This window comes from Dreissena polymorpha, chromosome 15 (genome assembly GCF_020536995.1).
Source record: "Dreissena polymorpha isolate Duluth1 chromosome 15, UMN_Dpol_1.0, whole genome shotgun sequence".
NCBI classification, from domain to species: Eukaryota; Metazoa; Mollusca; class Bivalvia; order Myida; family Dreissenidae; genus Dreissena; species Dreissena polymorpha.
Window position 1 is genome coordinate 7,925,928 of NC_068369.1, and position 22,758 is coordinate 7,948,685.

General features: G+C 37.0%; 1 long non-coding RNA gene across 1 annotated transcript; it reads right to left on the reverse strand.

Annotated features, from left to right (window-relative positions):
* Nucleotides 1–9,317: 9,317 nt before the first annotated feature.
* Nucleotides 9,318–22,220, reverse strand: LOC127859313 (uncharacterized). The gene is made up of 3 exons (XR_008039310.1): nucleotides 22,079–22,220; nucleotides 15,905–16,021; nucleotides 9,318–9,534 (listed from the first exon to the last, which is right to left on the reverse strand). It is a non-coding gene; the product is annotated as an uncharacterized LOC127859313 (long non-coding RNA).
* Between the last annotated feature and the right edge of the window lie 538 nt (nucleotides 22,221–22,758).

Genomic DNA, 22,758 nt, shown 5'->3' on the forward strand with positions numbered 1-22,758 from the left:
AAGAATAATAAAACCAGCTAGGAGTCACAGAATATGAAATACAGAATACAGTCAAAATTGCTAAATTGTATGAGAAATCAAGTCAAAGAATAAAGAATCCAGTCACAGAATAAGAAATACAATCTTGCCAAATAATGAGAAATCAAGTAAAAGAATACACACAATTAAGTGTCATTCAATAAGAATCCAACCAAAGAAAACAGAAAACAAACTGGCAAAGGATTAATGTAAACTACAACATTTACACTACCGGCATACCATACAAATTAACACAAACATCAATACCTATACTATCATAACCCAATCATTATACAAAGTAATGATAGAGTCAATAATGCAATACTTCAATGGAAATTGTGACAGGGTCATTGTATTATTGTCATAAACCTTCATAGCTGGGTTATACAAACCTCTGCTGGGTCATGATACACCTTTGAAAAGGTGGTTGATGGTTTGTTTGACTTTTTCAGTGCTGGAACCAAATTTTGAAGGCCTTTGCAAACAGTTTGGATCCAGATGAGACGCCACAGAACGTGGCGTCTCACCAGGATCCAAACTGTTTGCTATTTTGATAGTATTTTTTGAAAAAAAATCGAAGAAAATGCTAATTTAAGAAATTAAGCAGACAACATTTTAGCAGACGACAAATTTCCCAGCATGCAAAGGGTTGATCTTAAGTGTGTCATTTGCTTGATGGGACACCTTGCTAATACAAGACCTTTCATACATAAATTAATTACGGTTGGAAATAGATTAATTATCTAATTAGCGCTGACATATGATGCTCTCACATGCTAATCCCCAATTAGACAGGGTAGCGCATCAGTTTGGTTAGCTGATGAAGGCTATTTTTTGATGTAATGTTCTCAATCAAATAGTAATTAACCCATTTATGCCAAGTGGACTCTCCCATCCTTCTAGATTGGATCAATTTATTTCCAAAATTAGGGATGTCTAGTATATTTATTTCTATATTTAGAATATTTCTTACAGAAATTCCTTAAAGCAAACAGCGCAGACCCAGATGAGATGCCGCATCATGCGGCGTCTCATCTGGGTCTACGCTGTTTGCAAAGTCCTTTTTTTCAGGACGCTAGGCATAAATGGGTTAAAATTTTGTGTCATTGACCTATAAAAAATATGTTTGATATTTGAGAAATTATAATAAACAAAAGTTATGTGTTTGTAGGGTATATATTTAATTTAATGTGATTGACCTAGAATATGTTTTAACATTTGTTCGGTAGAAATGCGTTTTAAATTTGATATATCTTGTATCATGTTTTGATGTATGATATATATTTGACGGTCGGCTACAAATGAATGGATAATAAGATATGATATGTTAAGAATTTCATTTATTTGAAAACGTTGAATAAATTAAAAGTTGAATAAATTTCATATATATAACGGATGGTTGCAACTGAATGTCTGATGATGGAGTTGTATGGATTGGTGAATTTTAGCTTATGCAATTTTATACCACTATGACATTCTTTACGGCCAATATGAATGCTGATTTTGAGGGGAATAATGAAAAGTGAGATGTTTGAGACTGCTGAGATAACTGATCACTATATCAGGGTTACAAATTGAAATGAAGTTCACACTGTATGGTTTCTATGTAGTAAGAGAAGCATTAAAATTTGAGTCGCGTTTTGGGAAAACTGGGCTTTGAGCATGTGCATATAGTCTTGTCCCAGAGCATGTGCGTATAGTCTTGTCCCAGATTATGGTTTGAGGGTTGGGTTGGAGCGTCCTCATGTGTGTCTAGTCTTGTCCCAGATTATGGTTTGAGGGTTGGGTTGGAGCGTCCTCATGTGCGTATAGTCTTGTCCCAGATTATGGTTTGAGGGTTGGGTTGGAGCGTCCTCATGTGCGTATAGTCTTGTCCCAGATTATGGTTTGAGGGTTGGGTTGGAGCGTCCTCATGTGTGTATAGTCTTGTCCCAGATTATGGTTTGAGGGTTGGGTTGGAGCGTCCTCATGTGCGTATAGTCTTGTCCCAGATTATGGTTTGAGGGTCGGGTTGGAGCGTCCTCATGTGAGTATAGTCTTGTCCCAGATTATGGTTTGAGGGTTGGGTTGGAGCGTCCTCATGTGAGTATAGTCTTGTCCCAGATTATGGTTTGAGGGTTGGGTTGGAGCGTCCTCATGTGCGTATAGTCTTGTCCCAGATTATGGTTTGAGGGTCGGGTTGGAGCGTCCTCATGTGAGTATAGTCTTGTCCCAGATTATGGTTTGAGGGTTGGGTTGGAGCGTCCTCATGTGAGTATAGTCTTGTTCCAGATTATGGTTTGAGGGTTGGGTTGGAGCGTCCTCATGTGAGTATAGTCTTGTCCCAGATTATGGTTTGAGGGTTGGGTTGGAGCGTCCTCATGTGAGTATAGTCTTGTCCCAGATTATGGTTTGAGGGTCGGGTTGGAGCGTCCTCATGTGCGTATAGTCTTGTCCCAGATTATGGTTTGAGGGTTGGGTTGGAGCGTCCTCATGTGAGTATAGTCTTGTCCCAGATTATGGTTTGAGGGTTGGGTTGGAGCGTCCTCATGTGAGTATAGTCTTGTCCCAGATTATGGTTTGAGGGTCGGGTTGGAGCGTCCTCATGTGCGTATAGTCTTGTCCCAGATTATGGTTTGAGGGTTGGGTTGGAGCGTCCTCATGTGTGTCTAGTCTTGTCCCAGATTATGGTTTGAGGGTTGGGTTGGAGCGTCCTCATGTGCGTATAGTCTTGTCCCAGATTATGGTTTGAGGGTTGGGTTGGAGCGTCCTCATGTGCGTCTAGTCTTGTCCCAGATTATGGTTTGAGGGTTGGGTTGGAGCGTCCTCATGTGCGTATAGTCTTGTCCCAGATTATGGTTTGAGGGTTGGGTTGGAGCGTCCTCATGTGCGTCTAGTCTTGTCCCAGATTATGGTTTGAGGGTTGGGTTGGAGCGTCCTCATGTGCGTCTAGTCTTGTCCCAGATTATGGTTTGAGGGTTGGGTTGGAGCGTCCTCATGTGCGTATAGTCTTGTCCCAGATAATGGTTTGAGGGTTGGGTTGGAGCGTCCTCATGTGCGTATAGTCTTGTCCCAGATTATGGTTTGAGGGTTGGGTTGGAGCCTCCTCATGTGTGTATAGTCTTGTCCCAGATTATGGTTTGAGGGTCGGGTTGGAGCGTCCTCATGTGCGTATAGTCTTGTCCCAGATTATGGTTTGAGGGTTGGGTTGGAGCGTCCTCATGTGAGTATAGTCTTGTCCCAGATTATGGTTTGAGGGTTGGGTTGGAGCGTCCTCATGTGAGTATAGTCTTGTCCCAGATTATGGTTTGAGGGTTCGGGTTGGAGCGTCCTCATGTGCGTATAGTCTTGTCCCAGATTATGGTTTGAGGGTTGGGTTGGAGCGTCCTCATGTGCGTATAGTCTTGTCCCAGATTATGGTTTGAGGGTTGGGTTGGAGCGTCCTCATGTGAGTATAGTCTTGTCCCAGATTATGGTTTGAGGGTTGGGTTGGAGCGTCCTCATGTGAGTATAGTCTTGTCCCAGATTATGGTTTGAGGGTTGGGTTGGAGCGTCCTCATGTGCGTATAGTCTTGTCCCAGATTATGGTTTGAGGGTTGGGTTGGAGCGTCCTCATGTGCGTATAGTCTTGTCCCAGATTATGGTTTGAGGGTTGGGTTGGAGCGTCCTCATGTGCGTCTAGTCTTGTCCCAGATTATGGTTTGAGGGTTGGGTTGGAGCGTCCTCATGTGCGTATAGTGTTGTCCCAGATTATGGTTTGAGGGTTGGGTTGGAGCGTCCTCATGTGAGTATAGTCTTGTCCCAGATTATGGTTTGAGGGTCGGGTTGGAGCGTCCTCATGTGTGTATAGTCTTGTCCCAGATTATGGTTTGAGGGCTGGGTTGGAGCGTCCTCATGTGCGTATAGTCTTGTCCCAGATTATGGTTTGAGGGTTGGGTTGGAGCGTCCTCATGTGAGTATAGTCTTGTCCCAGATTATGGTTTGAGGGTCGGGTTGGAGCGTCCTCATGTGCGTATAGTCTTGTCCCAGATTATGGTTTGAGGGTCAGGTTGGAGCGTCCTCATGTGCGTCTAGTCTTGTCCCAGATTATGGTTTGAGGGTCGGGTTGGAGCGTCCTCATGTGAGTATAGTCTTGTCCCAGATTATGGTTTGAGGGTTGGGTTGGAGCGTCCTCATGTGTGTATAGTCTTGTCCCAGATTATGGTTTGAGGGTTGGGTTGGAGCGTCCTCATGTGCGTATAGTCTTGTCCCAGATTATGGTTTGAGGGTTGGGTTGGAGCGTCCTCATGTGAGTATAGTCTTGTCCCAGATTATGGTTTGAGGGTTGGGTTGGAGCGTCCTCATGTGCGTATAGTCTTGTCCCAGATTATGGTTTGAGGGTCGGGTTGGAGCGTCCTCATGTGCGTCTAGTCTTGTCCCAGATTATGGTTTGAGGGTTGGGTTGGAGCGTCCTCATGTGAGTATAGTCTTGTCCCAGATTATGGTTTGAGGGTTGGGTTGGAGCGTCCTCATGTGCGTATAGTCTTGTCCCAGATTATGGTTTGAGGGTTGGGTTGGAGCGTCCTCATGTGCGTCTAGTCTTGTCCCAGATTATGGTTTGAGTGTTGGGTTGGAGCGTCCTCATGTGCGTATAGTCTTGTCCCAGATTATGGTTTGAGGGTTGGGTTGGAGCGTCCTCATGTGCGTATAGTCTTGTCCCAGATTATGGTTTGAGGGTTGGGTTGGAGCGTCCTCATGTGCGTCTAGTCTTGTCCCAGATTATGGTTTGAGGGTTGGGTTGGAGCGTCCTCATGTGAGTATAGTCTTGTCCCAGATTATGGTTTGAGGGTTGGGTTGGAGCGTCCTCATGTGCGTATAGTCTTGTCCCAGATTATGGTTTGAGGGTTGGGTTGGAGCGTCCTCATGTGCGTCTAGTCTTGTCCCAGATTATGGTTTGAGGGTTGGGTTGGAGCGTCCTCATGTGCGTATAGTCTTGTCCCAGATTATGGTTTGAGGGTTGGGTTGGAGCGTCCTCATGTGCGTCTAGTCTTGTCCCAGATTATGGTTTGAGGGTTGGGTTGGAGCGTCCTCATGTGAGTATAGTCTTGTCCCAGATTATGGTTTGAGGGTTGGGTTGGAGCGTCCTCATGTGTGTCAAGTCTTGTCCCAGATTATGGTTTGAGGGTTGGGTTGGAGCCTCCTCATGTGCGTATAGTCTTGTCCCAGATTATGGTTTGAGGGTTGGGTTGGAGCGTCCTCATGTGAGTATAGTCTTGTCCCAGATTATGGTTTGAGGGTTGGGTTGGAGCGTCCTCATGTGCGTATAGTCTTGTCCCAGATTATGGTTTGAGGGTTGGGTTGGAGCGTCCTCATGTGAGTATAGTCTTGTCTCAGATTATGGTTTGAGTGTTGGGTTGGAGCGTCCTCATGTGAGTATAGTCTTGTCCCAGATTATGGTTTGAGGGTCGGGTTGGAGCGTCCTCATGTGCGTCTAGTCTTGTCCCAGATTATGGTTTGAGGGTTGGGTTGGAGCGTCCTCATGTGCGTATAGTCTTGTCTCAGATTATGGTTTGAGGGTTGGGTTGGAGCGTCCTCATGTGAGTATAGTCTTGTCCCAGATTATGGTTTGAGGGTCGGGTTGGAGCGTCCTCATGTGCGTCTAGTCTTGTCTCAGATTATGGTTTGAGTGTTGGGTTGGAGCGTCCTCATGTGCGTCTAGTCTTGTCTCAGATTATGGTTTGAGGGTTGGGTTGGAGCGTCCTCATGTGCGTATAGTCTTGTCCCAGATTATGGTTTGAGGGTCGGGTTGGAGCGTCCTCATGTGAGTATAGTCTTGTCCCAGATTATGGTTTGAGGGTTGGGTTGGAGCGTCCTCATGTGTGTCTAGTCTTGTCCCAGATTATGGTTTGAGGGTTGGGTTGGAGTGTCCTCATGTGAGTATAGTCTTGTCCCAGATTATGGTTTGAGGGTCAGGTTGGAGCGTCCTCATGTGCGTATAGTCTTGTCCCAGATTATGGTTTGAGGGTTGGGTTGGAGCGTCCTCATGTGAGTATAGTCTTGTCCCAGATTATGGTTTGAGGGTTGGGTTGGAGCGTCCTCATGTGCGTATAGTCTTGTCCCAGATTATGGTTTGAGGGTTGGGTTGGAGCGTCCTCATGTGAGTATAGTCTTGTCCCAGATTATGGTTTGAGGGTCGGGTTGGAGCGTCCTCATGTGTGTCTAGTCTTGTCCCAGATTATGGTTTGAGGGTCGGGTTGGAGCGTCCTCATGTGAGTATAGTCTTGTCCCAGATTATGGTTTGAGGGTTGGGTTGGAGCGTCCTCATGTGCGTCTAGTCTTGTCCCAGATTATGGTTTGAGGGTTGGGTTGGAGCGTCCTCATGTGCGTATAGTCTTGTCCCAGATTATGGGTTGAGGGTTGGGTTGGAGCGTCCTCATGTGCGTCTAGTCTCAAGTGAGCTAAAAATATATCATGCAACGTTTTATCAGGCAGATATCAATGTGGTGGTATGATAAATTCTAATACACTGTGCTTTATGACTAAAATATCAGTAAATTACACATAGTTTGCATAGCATCTTGTTGAGATTTTTTCAAATTTAGTATAAGTTAACAAATTGAATCTCAGCTCAGATATCCTTAGTTTGACCTATTAACAATTTTTCGACTCTTCGATGCCATCTGATCACAAGAAAAATCTGATTATTGAAAATAAAACATGTCCATTTTAGTGAAATAAGGGCTACACAGACCAAAAAATTGTCCTAAATTAAAAAAAAAACATTCGCTTTTTCAACACAGGTTTCAAGGTTATATGAAAACATACTTTTATTCATATTTCCTGGTTTAGCATTTGCAATAAGTACACTGAATACAAACAAAAAAGAAAATTAAGAGTATTATATCAAGATTTCTTTGTCCATTATAGAAAGGCATTACAGAAATAATACCGGTACATGTTTGTTTCTGTCTTTTCTCATCAAGATCGTTTTTTGTATACAGAGGGTAAACCGAATAGAGCTATCACTACAGGTGATACAAACATACCCTGCAATACCAAATACACAAATATAGACAAACATGTTTCATTGTGACTATAAACTATGTGAAAAGTGATATTTCATTTGAATGTGACATTTTAAGATGCTATCCCGCTTTTAATGATATACAAGGCGCCTACCAGGCTACTGAACACCTGAATATATGCTATCCAACTGAAATAAATCCACCTATCCTAAACGAATTAACATAACTGATGTGGTATGTGATATCAAAATTATATGACAGAGTTGTTAATGGTATCATATTAACACCAAAAAAATGTTATTTCTTAATTCACCACATGACATGGCAGTAAAGTTTTATTCAACTGAAAAGAGATTATAGCTGATATGGTTACGAAATGTTAAATTTTTATATCATTATAAATGTAAATTTAGTTACCACGGGAATATCATGTTTCTTTGTATGATAAATACCCTGCTTTGGAATTTGTTAATTCCATCTTTCAATTGAATCACATAAAATGAAAATGAAATACATAACACAATATTAAGAAAAAGGCAAGTGTTATACAGAGGATAAAACCCCTTTCCATAAACCCCTTTAAAAAGCTATGTGCACTAATAAGGTAGAGTAATTATTACTTGGCATACAGGATGTAAACACTGAAAAGGGGTGTAAACAAACCAGAGCTGTCCCAAGCCATCTTTGTGACCTTGACTGTCCCATCAAGCTTTTTATTACTGCCATTAAGTTAGCATAAATGTAAAATTGTATTAAGTCCATTTTTGGTGGACAACTTTATGCTTTGGATTAAGTCTGATGTTTCCTTATTTCAGCCATTTCTCAAACAAGTGAATAAAAAGGAATATGAAATACACGTACAATAAACTATAACACTGACAAGTTGACATGAACACGCTATTATTATGCAAATCACATAAACTGGTTACTTAGCTGAAATTGCATGTTGAAATGAATTTGTTTAAATTAGCAATAACACATGATCTATCTGACATCAAAATATATCATTTCTGCAAACCTGAAAATAATACGCCGTAATTATTATTAGGGAGACATGCCTTATGCGTGACCATTTTTAAGTTTCGCCAAGCTGTATAATGCTCAAATATGACAACTAACATCTAAGTGTTACCTTAACCTTTAAGGGAACATGAAAGAGGTTTCTACATGTAACTGTTAAACACATTTGGCAAGTTATTTAAGAAGTGCATAATTACTATTGAAGTATCAGTTTGGATTGACCATTGACCTTTTAGTCTGACTTTGAGCCGGGAACATGGGTCTTAACACAAACTGGTGAACATTTGTTGTCAGTTATTGCTCCATTAATGACAAAGTAACAGTTTGGACAAATTTTACCTTCGACCTGTAAGTGTGCCCTTGACCTTTAAGTAAGGTAGACAGGTGTTACATGTTAAACACCGCCTCCTAATGATGGTCTTTTGTAATTATTAATTTTAAAATTGCATGCTGAATGATGTAGTTACTGTCTGTACAAACCCGAACACACACATACATACAATAACAGACACACAAATGTGCACTCATACACTCAACCATTTTTACAAATAATTATCGTTGTTTCTGAAGATGTCTCAAATAAAAAGAAAAGAAAGATATGTCAAAGACATTACCCACGTAAACCTTCTATTGCTTTGTCAGAGGCTTTGCAAATCTGCCATGGTTTAGTGCATGTGCAAATAATTCAGGAACATTTACATAACTTCGATTGAAAATTGTGTCATTTTACATCTACATTTAGTGGTAATTACATATTTTAAATCAAGCACTTAACAAATTTAGAAATAGTTCACTTCACAGACAATTGGATGAACAGTAAAACTGCCATATTCCACCCTACTGGGGGCATACAAACAAAAATTGCACTGGGGGTTCAAAACCCAGGACAAAAAGAAGCAAATACTAAAACATAACCACTATACGTCATGTAGACTTGCCTGCCCTGAGGGTTCAATACCCAGGACAACGAGGAGCAAATACTAAAACATACGGAATCCTGATAGTGCCATATATAATCTTGCACTTCTTTCATCAAGGGCGAAACTAGAAACACGAAGCGATACTTGATATTTTTCTTGACAGTCGCGGCGACCCACGATATTTTTCTTAAAAGTCGCGGCGACGCACACTATTTTTCTTGACAGTCGCGGCGACGCATGATATATTTAATTCGATATATCGACCTTGTGTAGGTGATGATGATGTGGTCGATCTGGTTCTGGGTCCTGCTGTCTGGTGATGTCCATGTAAGTTTGTGGATCTCCTTGTGCCCGAACAGGGTCCCTCCTATGACCAAGTCGTTCTGTTGGCAGAATTGACTAGTCTCTCCCCGTTGTTGGTGATCACATCCACTCCATGTCTTCCCATGGTCCTCTTTTTGTCTTTGTTGTCGCAGCAAACCTTAGCATTGAAGTCGCCGAGCAACATCAGCATGTCGTGTTGGGGGATGTCCTTTGAAACACTTTGAAGGCGTCGTAGAATGCATCCTTGTCCTCTTCTTCTGCGTCGTCTTCTTCATATATAGAAACTTAATAGCATTGATTTTAAAGGTTTTGTAAGTATGATTTAAATTACAGTAATTAAACAATTGCAATATCAAAGCTACTAATTCACAAAAATCTGACATGCAAATTGCACATAAAGTTATACAAATAAAATGTTGACAAGTTTCCAATTCTTATTGGAATGGGTTAAATAAACCATTGGCTAATTTGCTTAAATATCATATTGAACATTATTCAGCTTAAAGGAAACATAATAAAACAAGAAACCGTCGGAGACCGGTGATCAATGCTCCCCAAAGGTTTTTTTTGTCACAATATTGCACTATATATTCAGATAAAAGGAAACGTCTTGAGGGCACAGTAGTTGGGGGGACAATAATTGCTTTATAGAAAATTTCAAAGGGCGATAACTCTGTGAATATACATCCGACCAGACCCCGCTAATAATACGCACATCTCTTCTTGGTAGTGAAGCTTCCCATAAAGTTTCATTGAATTACGGTCATTAGTTGCTGAGAAATAGCCCGGACAAGAATTGCACTATATGTACAGTTAATGGAAAATTTCAAAGGGCCATAACTCTGTGAAAAATCATACGACCAGAACCCGCTGATAATATGCACATCTCCTCTTGGTAGTGAAACTTCCCATAAAGTTTCATTGAATTCCGGTCATGAGTTGCTGAGAAATAGCCGGGACAAAAATTGTGCACGGACGGACACACAGACGAACAGAAGAAGCGGCGACAATATGCTCCCCCCAAAATAAATTTTGGGGGAGCATAAAAAATGTTTGTGGATATTTGAGCATGTCTATTTCACACAAAGGAATCTTCTTAAGGTGTAAAATATCTCATTTGTTGAGCTATTCAAAATCCTGTGGGGAATATTGAATAGTTTTAAAACATTATACAAACTGGTTGGACCATAGAACATTATTTTGTTCCCCATAAAGCTGTTTGAAATGTTTCTGAACTAAAGGATTACAGTAGCTTAAAGGGGTATACATGTATTAACGCTGTTTTTAATTTACTATAAACCTTATTTAAGCAATACATATTCTCTCTTTTCAAGCAGAAATTTATAATGAAACATTGTTATATTTATGAATTTTTTTAGACAAGATTGAAAAAATGCCCTTTATCACTCACCTGGGTAATGGGGCATGGCCAAAATTTACCCCGGGGGCATGTTTTCAACAGTTTTTTCTCAAAGAGCCAAAATCTGAGGCCTACACCATTCATCAGAAGTGAAAAGAGTACAATGCATTATGGGACACAACTTTCATTGGACGAGCAAATTTTATTTAGATTAAATGCAATACAATCATGTACAAATAATGTTTTATTGTGTCATACAAATTATGAAAAAAATGTGCTTCCTGGGGACTTTCTGATAACCGTAACAGGTAAAAATGAAAATGAATATCTGTTAACAGTTACACTGCGTTAGCATGTATATAAATCATCTTCATAATTTCATTTATTTTTCTTACACATACAGCTCTGATAGGGAATACATGTAATAAACACTGACTCTTTAGTTTTTCACAACTTTATTGACATTACACAACAGATAAACACCAATTAGCTGTCGAAAGTGGTTTAACCTCTACACAGTTAAAAATCTAAAATTGGTGAAACGGACAAATAAAGCAATGAAGCTGTGATCGTCGCTATCTTTGTACCGGATTGCTGAATTTTGAATTTCAGATTGTCAGTTTGCGAAGTCATTTTTTGCCATTTCCCCATCGGCCGAATATTTATTATTTCGGTTATTTACAATGTATCCTAGTTTGCGGAATGCATATTTCCAATTCCCATGTTGCCGACTCCTTTTCATCGTGAAACAAGGTGAATGACGGCCAAACAACGCGGTAAGTAGCGTGTCCATCCCCCGGGAAGTGTCACCCATCGAGAAAAAAGAACACTGCTGACGGGCTTTTTGTTTAAGTACACTGTGTCTGTATTGCAGTCAGGCAAATATAAAATATGGGCTCTCAGTTGTAGTGACAGCCATTTTGTAAAAATGTTTTTTTGTCACTTTGACCTTGACCTTTGACCTAGTGACCTGAAAATCAATAGGGGTCATCTGCGAGTCATGATCAATGTACCTATGAAGTTTCATGATCCTAGCCATAAGCTTTCTTGAGTGATCATTGGGAAACCTTTTTACTATTTCGAGTCACTGTGACCTTGACCTTTGACCTAGTGACCTCAAAATCAATAGGGGTCATCTGCGAGTCATGATCAATCTACCTATCAAGTTTTATGATCCTAGGCATAAGCGTTCTTGCGTTATCATCCGGAAACCATTTTACTATTTCGGGTCACAGTGACCTTGACCTTTGACCCAGTGATCTCAAAATCAATAGGGATCATCTGCGAGTCACTATCAATGTACCTATCAAGTTTCATAATCCTAGGCATAAGCATTCTTGAGTTATCATCCGGAAATCATTTGACTATTTCGGGACACTGTGACCTTGACCTTTGACCTAGTGACCTGAAAATCAATAGGGGTCATTTGCGAGTCATGATCAATCTACCTAATAAGTTTCATGATCCTAGGCATAAGCGTTCTTGAATTATCATCCGGAAACCATTTTACTATTTCGGGTCACAGTGACCTTGACCTTTGACCTAGTGACCTCAAAATAAATAGGGGTCATCTGCAAGTCATGATCAATGTACCTATGAAGTTTCATGATCCTAGGCCTAAGCATTCTTGAGTTATCATCCGGAAACCACCTGGTGGACGGACCGACGGACCGACAGACCGACCGACATGTGCAAAGCAATATACCTCCTCTTCTTCGAAGGGGGGCATAAATATGAAATGACATTGAAATCCTTCTAGGAATGCACAAATTACAGAGATGATACTAATTTCATACAGAATACTCACACACATACACACACAAGAACTCAGAATTAGAGGTAAGGTGTGACTAATATATGTCCTCCTCAATAATGGCCAAATGTTCGAACAAGTTCGTTAAATTGCTGATCACCAGTGGATTTTAAATTGAAAGTTTCAGCTATGGTTCTCATATTGCAGCCATTACTAGTCAAAGGCTTCGAGTGATTTGGCAGGTATGATATGAAAGAAATTCAATTTATTGTAGATCTTTTTCAAATTGCCTGACACTACACTCACACAAAGAAATTTGCGGAGCGATTACCGGGTATATCTTATAAATATATTACAATGTTCAGGTATTCAATGGGTAGGGTAATCTGATTATACGAGCTATTGAAGCATGGGTACTGAATAATTTTTAAATGTCATAATTGGACCAAAGAACATTTTTAAGGCATAGCATGTCCATTATAATTATTTAAGAGTGTTATCAATTCAAGTCATCAAATAAGCAATGTCAAGTTTGTGCCATTAGTATTGTCAGAGAGAAATATGTTAATAGATATGTTATTCAGCTTTTAAAAATGTATTTCACATTCCAATAAATCTAAGTTAAATTTTATACTCCATGTACATTTCTGTTTTGCAAAATTGTTGTAAAGCTATTGGTTGGTCACAAGTGATACATTATCTTGTGCTTCTAAATTTCTTAATTTTATAATCATACATGTACTTCACATATTTATACATAAACCATAAACTGCAATAATGGGGTTAGACTTTACCATGGTTTTAGATAGAGTTTACCTGTCCGAATATTGCTGATATAACAGTAAGTGGTTATTTGTTGGAAGAAAGTGTCAAGACAAGGAAAATAAATGAATGCCAGAATTTGTGTATGGATATCAGTATGTAATATCTGAATACTATAATGATAACTATATAAATCAGTTTTGATAGCCGAGATATTAAGTCTTGTTTGCATATTCTTTTAGCAAAGATCTTTAATAAGTAATAAGTCATATATAATAACTGTATATTCAAAACAAGAGGGCCATGATAACCCTGTATCGCTCCACTGTTTTTTCTTTGCGAAAAAAAACGTGCAATGCGCATGGGTTGAAATATACTCAAGCATGTGACTTTCTCTTTCTATCCCTCGTCCCACTGGGGGTTTAAAGTTGGAAGGGTGAGCATTTTTATAAATGGAAAAAGTTACTAGCGTGTTAACTAAACAGACTTAAAAGCCCGGGAATTGTTGCACAGGTCCTTTGCTTATAACGTAGGTACATTTATCTCTCCAAAAGATATTGTCGTTCTTTCTATTTCACATATTTTTAGACGCTGACGATCAAATCTACGCATTTGATTTGAAACAGATTCTCAAGACCCATAGGAATCAAAATGCCTTAAACCTTTACCAAACGACACATTTTGGACTTTCCCAATTTGAAAGAGGTTGCAGATGTCAATTAAATTAAAATTGAATATGAAGGAAATGATCAGGTAGGGTAGAAATAATTGTGATAAAAGGAGAAATTGCTCATAAACTCACACATTCCTTAGACCAACAGGCCTGAGAATATTATGATAATCTAAAGATTATTTCTTTATATTTATAAATGTTTTTAATTAAGTAATACATTTGACTTCTAAGATCAATTCATAACTTATATTAAGAAAATTATAAAATGGTCAGAAATATATATGGATTGTTGAGCAATTGACAATCATATTCACAATTCATGAGTCACGATTCACAAATGGAACAATGAATCATTAGTTATTAAAAAGCAGCATATAGGATAGTTAAGAACATTGAACTTCATTAATTTCAACACCTTCTCTTGGATACAAAGTTTGAGTTTACCTTGCAGTATCATATATTGACTTTTCTTGAAATAATTATGTTCATGGAAGTTGTGTTTTTAAAATCAATAATATATTATTAAACTGGTTTTAACACTACAAAAAAGACATGAAATTAACATGTCATCCAAAATATTTTCATCCAGATATATGGTCACTTTCAACATATTTAAATAAAACCCGACTTTTTTCAGTTTGTAAGAAAAACATTCATAACACATGTTCTTACTTCAATGCCTTTGTAAGCAGTCACCATCTGACCTAAAATGGCACTAAATTACAGGGTTTTATCTCATGTTTACAAGATGTTGATGTTGTTGTTGGTCAAAGCCAAACGGCCGCAGTAATCTCCACTGGTAAACGTCATATGTTCAGTTTTGTGACCCCCGGGGCCGGGTCAAATTTGAGCCCAGGGAAATAATTTGAACAAATTTGGTAGAGGACTATTAGATATCACTACATACCAAATTTAGTAGCCCTAGGCTCTATAATTAAGAACAAGAAGATTTTTAAAGTTTGCACACAATAGGACTTATTTAAGCATATGTTCATTTTTGTGACCCCTGGAGCAAGATCAAATTTGTTCCCCGGGGCATAATTTGAACAAACTAGGTAGAGAACTATTATATGTTACTACCTACCGAATTTAGTAGAAATAGGTCCAATGGTTATGGACAAGAAGATTTTTATAGTTTGCACAAAATGGGCCCAATATAAGCATATGTTCAATTTTGTGACCCCTGGGGAACGGTCAAATTTGATCCCAGGGGCTTAATTTGAACAAACTTGGTAGAGGACCATAAGATGTCATTACATACCAAATTTGGTAGCCCTATGCCATACGGTTAGGACAAGAAGATTTTTAAAGTTTGCACAAAATAGGCCTTATATAAGCAAATTTTCGATTTTTGACACCCCCAGGGCAGGGTCAAATTTGACCCCAGGGGCATAATTTGAACAAACTTGGTAGAGGACTATTAGATGTCACTACATACCAAATTTGGTAGCCCTAGGCCCAATGGTTATGCATGTAAAGATTTTTTAAGTTTTCACAAAATAGGCCTTATATAATAAGCAAATTTTCAATTTTTTGACCCCCCCCCCCCCCCCCCCAAGGCAGGGTCAAATTTGAGTCATGTTGGTAAAGAAGTATGCACAATATTAAAGCATTATGTCAAGGGACATAGGAAATATTTGGGGTGGTTCGCAAACTTTTACATAGAGTTATTAATAATATGCATATTCTAAGTGGAAAAAAGGCCATTATTCTTATAAAATGATTGATACAGTTGTCTGCTCTTGTTTGTAAGTTGGGGTCATGTTGGTAAAGAAGTATGCAAAATATTTAAGAAATTTGTCAAGGGACATAGGAAATATTTGGGGTAGTACGCAAACTTTAACATTTGCACGCTTACGCTTACGGGAAGCCGATCCCGGGTTGAGTAGGATAGCTCCACTATATATATTTCATATACAATAGTCAAGCTAAAAATTAATGTCTTCTAGTGCATCTGGGGCATCACCAGCCTTACCAGCTGTTTCACAAGAAAGAGAGCAATCCTTTGTCACAACTTCCATAAACTTGTCCGCGTTGAAGTTTTACAAGAATGGTTGAATATGAGCACCAAATATTTTCTCTCCCAAGTACCTTGGTATGTTTTGCTGGTTGTGTGCATGTTGCAATGTTGGTGGAACTCTGGTTGAGCCAAGTTCTGGACCACTGTTACCGTCATATCTTCTAATGGTGAATCATTGGCATCATCTCCTGCATCACAAAATCGAAAGCTTAATCACAACATCAATCTACATAACTGTCCAGTGTCCATCTAATTATTGTATTCAGGAAATGATTCATAAGACATGCTTGCCAAGAATTGTATGTTAAGAACTCATTTTGATGAAATAAAGAGTTTTTGGAGGTTAATTCTTATTTTCAAAAACCCTAATTGAAGGGCAAGTCATCATTTTGATAAAATGAATTGTGTATCAAGTCCTCACTTTTATGATAAATCAATTGTATGTCAAGTCCTCACTTTTATAATAAAATAAGTTTTGTGTAAAGTCCTCATTTTGATTGATAAGAATTTTTTTGAGAAAGTTCTTATTTTAAAAAACTGGAGTCATCATTTTGATAAAATGAAGTGTGTATCAAGTCCTCACTTTTATGATAAATCAATTGTATGTCAAGTCCTAACTTTTATAATAAAATAAGTTTTGATTGCAAATAATTTTTTTGAGAAAGTTCTTATTTTCAAAAAACCTAATTGAAGGGCAAGTCATCATTTTGATAAAAAAAAGTGTGCATTAAGTCCTCACTTTTATGATAAATCAATATGTGTGTCAAGTCCTTACTTTTATAATAAAATAAGTTTTGTGTAAAGTCCTCATTTTGATTGCAAATACTTTTTTTAAGAAAGATCTTATTTTGAAAAAAACTAATTAAAGGGGAAATCAGCATTTTGATAAAATGAAGTGTGCATTAAGTCCTCACTTTTATGATAAATCAATCTGTGTGTCAAGTCCTCACTTTTATAATAAAATAAGTTCTGTGTAAAGTCCTCATTTTGATTGATTATAATGTTTTTGAGAAAAATCTTATTTAACAAAAAAACTACATTGTAATTGAAGGAAAAGTATTATTTTGATCAAATGAATTGTGTATCAAGTTCTCACATTTATTTGAGAAAATTATTATTTTCCAAAAAAAAAATTGTAGGACAAGTCTTAATTTTCATCAAATGAATTGTGTGTCTTAAGTCCTCACTTTAAATTATATAAAGATTTTTGGGGAAAATTCTTATTTGCAAACAACTAATTTAGGGCAAGTCTTCATTTTGATAAATAAATTTTATATGAAGTCCTCACTTTTATAATATAAACAACAAGAAAATTCGTTTAATTGATATCCCCCACCAAATAAATTTTGTTTATTGATGGGTGAATAACTTAATTAAAGCTTATTTGTAGGGTTGTGCCTTTTCTTACTTTTTGTAGTTACATCATACAAAAAAACAAAGGGCAATATCTCTTATTTAAAAAAGTGTAGGGGTATGGTTCTTGTGCATGGAGCTTCTCCTTATTAATATCTATAGGCCCATGAAGTTTCATGTTGAAAACTTGTATCATATCTGAGATATAGCCCTGAAAAGTTACATCATACAAAAACAACAAAGAGCAATAACCCTTATTTAAGAAAGTGTAGGGTTATGGTTCTTCTGCACGGCACTTCTCCTCATTGATATCTATAAATTCATTAAGTTTCATGATGCAAATTCTTATAATTATAGTTTCTGAGATATAGACCTGAAAAGTTTGTGATGGACGGACTAACAGATGACAGTATGACGGACAACACCAAAACCTTTGGCGGGGGATAAAAATGTGTCAAGTCCTTGTTTACTTGACTTTGTGTTATTCTGTGATACATATATAAATTGCATTAAACGTAACAAGAAAACATTGCTTCTAAACAAACATTAATTTAACTAAACAATTAATACTGTGTGTCAGAACTGTGTTATCTAAAGATAATTGTTATTATTGCTGTTAATTGAGTACTTTATGAAAATAAACACTAAAATAATCAACACTTTGTGAGTTGCTTTTGCGCGTCTTCCGAACTACGAACTGCGTCTCAAACACCAATCATCCACTGTGGCATAATGTATGTTCTATTATTTGTGTGACACACATATTGACATTTTCTAAACTGTATTATATAAAATTTCATCAAATATAAATTATGGTTTTGCTATACATGTATTGCAAAATGTCAAATGTTTGTTGTAGACTTAATTAGACTAATACCAATTGAAGTCTGTGTTGTTTTCACACATTTAAAAATTATCAATTTTACAGATTTTTGAAATAAAGTAGCTATTTAACATAACAAGCGGGCCATGATGGCCCTTAAGAGCTCATATGAGTTCACGGACACAAATTTACCTGATAGAAGGCATGAACTTAGTAAAAGAAAAATATGATAGACCTAAAAAAAAAAAGACGTGTTCATAAGGCACAGTTGCCCCCACATTCCACTTTTGTCGCAAAACTACGCTTATGTCAAACACAACCTGTTAGCCATATTTGACTATTGACCTGTAAGTGCGACTTTGACCTTGGAGTTCAGCCTTCTCATGTTAGCCATTTGTAAGCATTAAATTTTGGAAGTCCCAGGCATAAAATTGCACTTCAATGCTAAGAGCATAATTAAACCATTACAATGTATCACATTATAATAAATATTAATTTTTAATTTAATGTGTTTTGAACAAATGTACGTGGGTCATTCAAAAGTTGTTGTCTGGTAACCTTTTGTTGATTTAGTTATTCCAGGGTATAATCTACATGTGCGTCTCGCGTCTATGACGCACAAATATCGAAATAGACGCATCGTTTTGAAATATGTGCGTCCACTCGGACGCATTGCTGAACTGTATCCATTACCACATACGCGAATCACGATAAGCACAAACCATCTTGTGTATGAGTCAAAAGTGTAGCAATGAACGCTGAGTTAAATTAACCAAATGAGGCTTGAAGACTCAAGCAAGTCTTTTGATTGGCTCTAGTCGAGCCGCTGATGTATAATACAAACTAATTAGAATCTACCTTTTAAATAGAATGTGTTATGATATTTTCTCGAATCCCCGGATGAAAACCTGCTTTAACTTTGTGTAACTTAGTCATATATAATACAGAAAAAATGCCTCCGAAACAAGGTGTTGAAGCTTAATCCAAAACAAACAAATCTGGCAATACCTTATATTTCTGAAAGTTTTATTGAAGTATAAAATTGAAAATTGCCTTTTACAAAAAATGTCACGCAAAACCAGTACACTTGTGGCAATTTTAAAGATATTGTTCAATATATTTTGTTAATGAAGCAAGTTATTGAGAAGAATTTTCACATTTAAGTTAATCACATGGAAACACTTCTGTAAGATAGAAAAGGAACTCAAACATGCTTAATGGTATGAAAATAAATGCATGTTTTATTTAGGCTTCATTATTTTTTAAATCACCCATAGGATATGATGCGGCATTTGTCTTTACGGAATATAAAAAATATCAATCATTTTTACCCGGAACTTGGCGCTGTAATAAATTTGCTATTCTGTGTGTTCTTTTACCAAGCTTGATTAGGAATTTTTGAAAACGCGCAATGGAGATTTTCTTTCAACATTAAAAATAATAGTTCACGGATTCAAACCATAATACCTGATTAATATGTTGCTACAGTGGATTCCTGTTCTTAGCATACCATGTCAGCAAAAATTATTCTAATAACAGGAATATGCTATTAACAGGAACACACATTTTAGCATAAATATAGCAACTGGGGGCATACAATAAGTCAAATCTGTTAATAATTGATCGTCAAAGTGAAATGTAAATGCAACATTGTATTTGATTGATGTTTAAGATAACTATTTATCAAATGGAATTGTATTCTAAGGTATGTGCATTTGCATTTGAGCATTTTTTAGCAGATTTAAAGCATATTTTCTTGGCATTCTGAGAATGTTCTATATGCTATAGAGACTTTAAGTGAATTCTGAATATTGGGGTTAAAAATTATGCTATTAATAGAAGAAAAATACATAAAAATATAAGAATTAATCTGTGCTTTGACATTCTATATGCTAATAACATAAATATGCTATTATCAGGTATGCTAATAAGTAGAATCCAAAAATTATCCTTCAGTCTGACAGAATTTCCTAGCCTGTCACACCAAACATCTGACAGATTTTTTTACATTTAGCGGTGTCTGACTTGGCTTCTCACTTTTGAGTTCATGATGCTTAATGTTTTAGATTCAACACTAGTTTCCTCAACCTCACGACACCAGAGCTCCTGTGATGCAAATATACTTAAGTGGTATAAAGGGATATATTTTTTTCCCTGCAAATTGCGTTTAGTTCCTCACATCTGGTTAAAAATAAACCTGTTACCCTCCGATTGACTGTCAATTTATACAGCAAACTCCAATACATATTCCTGTTTGTATTCTTGTATGAAAATGTCCACAACATATGGGCGTAGTTATATGGGGACTGAATATTCAAATACATGTAAGTTAAGAAGTACAGTAAATGACATGACAAAATGCTGTTAGGACATATCATCATCCTTAATTCTAAACCAGCTATACATGACATTATTCTTAAGAGGGGCATTTCAGAATAAAGATAAAAAGATACAAACGATTCGCAATGGAAAAATTATTTCCTGCAAATATTTTTTATCGAAATTATTTCCGTCAAGACATGTTGTACAATAGCATGCCATGGTTAAAATGAGTGTGTAAAACAATGCCTAAACTCTTTCTGCAAAGTTTGGGAAGTCTGCTTTAGGGACATTTAAATGGAAGGACAGATGAAAGGTAACTCATTATAGTGCCACCAATGTTATTATTATGCATTTTTTTCGCAGTTCAGAGCTGAAAATAACATCCCAGAACTTAATTATACACTGCCAAGTTATTCAATAAATAGTAAATTGTAAACATTTCAATTATGAAAAATTAAACAACTTGTAATTCAGACACAACTCACATTTTACCTGTTGTTAGCTTTGAACAAGCTAATTGGCCTCGGTGAAAAATAATTTACATTGAAATTGAGAAAAGTCCTCGAGAACTCAGTGCCCCAGATAATTATTTGGGAAATAGGGTTTTCAACCATTGATTTTGAAAAATAGGGTGATTTCATTCTTCATATAGAGAGAAATGAGTAATAAAAATGCATACCTTAAAATAATTGCTGATTTACTTCCGTTGACGCTGCACACTTGTATTGATTCAATAGAACTGTAAACTATCATCATAAATTTTAATAAACTGATGTTTCCTAATATCTTTAATCCTTGAAACTGTCCATGATATAAACTTTAAAAAATGTCGACAATTTCTAACCAATGACATGCCTTTTTATACTTTTGACAGTTTTGTTAAGTCACAGACTTTCCATCATGTTTTTTGGATGTCAACTCAACTGCTGTATACACAGTTTCTAACAAAATCGATAACACGAATGATTCGGCACTTATTGGCTCTTGCTTTCTTGATTCAAAAAAGTTTGCGATCGGCTGATATTTTGGCGCAACATTCTCAGACGTCTTTCGACCTCTCTTAGCTATTTTTATTTCGCATTGTAATAGAAACTGAAAGTACAGACGCTTTACAAATACATGCACAATGGGCAACGAATTAGGTCAGATTGAAAACGCATAGCGTTTGAATAACTATGACCGTTTGCTGAGCTTGCTGAATGTAAGCGTCACCGCGTTACGATAATAATTCCAAAGAGAAAATACCTAAAATGAGCAAATCATTTTTAATCGAAGTTTTGTATCGTTAATTTGACGAATTCGCGTAAAAGTCAAATTGGTTGCGTTTTCAATACTCATGATATTGTATTTCTTTGCATTTTTAAACATTTTAATAGGGTGAAAGACGCAGATACGCAGCTTATCTGGGGCACTGAGAACTGGTTAACAGACATGATATTTTGGATAATTGTAAAAGTTAGGACATGTATGGGGAGAACGAGAAACGTAAACAATGTTAACCAGAAAGGCACAATCACAGGCAATCGGCACCTGTGACGGAAGCAATTATTAAGAATCATTAAGAAAATAAATCGATAGAAACAGAGAACCTACACGTGCGCACCCATTGAGCAATTCCTATCAGTCATCGTCGTGATTTTCGCAAAAGTTTTAACAGCCGTTAGACATTTATGATCGATTTTCTTATGAAGCGAATGGCAACAATTTTTTGATCGACTAGTTTGCAGCCAAAATATAAAGCACTTACCGCGTGTCAATGTTAAACTTTAAACAGGTCGTCACATAAACTTGCAGAAGATGTGAAAAAGGCACCATCATGGCAGCAGCCATTTTTTCCAAACAAACCAGTTTCGCACCAAAAGGCAAATATAACAAGAGTTCTGATTGGCTAATGCCATAATCTTAAAATAAATGCTGGTCGATCAGGATTTTTCTGCACGAGCAGAAAAAATGCTGGTCGAGCAGTAAATTTGCTGCTCGAGCAGCATTTTGCTGGTTAAATGCTGCTCGAGCAGCATTTTTTTCTGCTCGAGCAGAAGTTAAAGTTTCGACCCCTTTGGTATCCCATACAGAACAGGGAAACGATATGATTAAGGGGTCTTTTTCTACCTAACACACTTGTAAAACGTGTGTGATAAATATTACGGTAAATAACTTATATATTAATTGTTATTCATATACTACACATGAATTCATGAATCATGCAAAATAAAAGAAATCATTTTATACTGATGCGGATTGTGTTTTTATTTAAAGCCAATTTTATAGAAAATGATTTAATCATATAAATTTCATTGACAACTCAACAAAAACAAACTGAAAATGTATTTGTTTGCCTTTTTAATACCATCTCAGATAAAAGATTGCACATAATTTTTTTAAGTGGTATTTATTTTAAAGTAGAGAAAGAAGAGTACAGCACTAAAA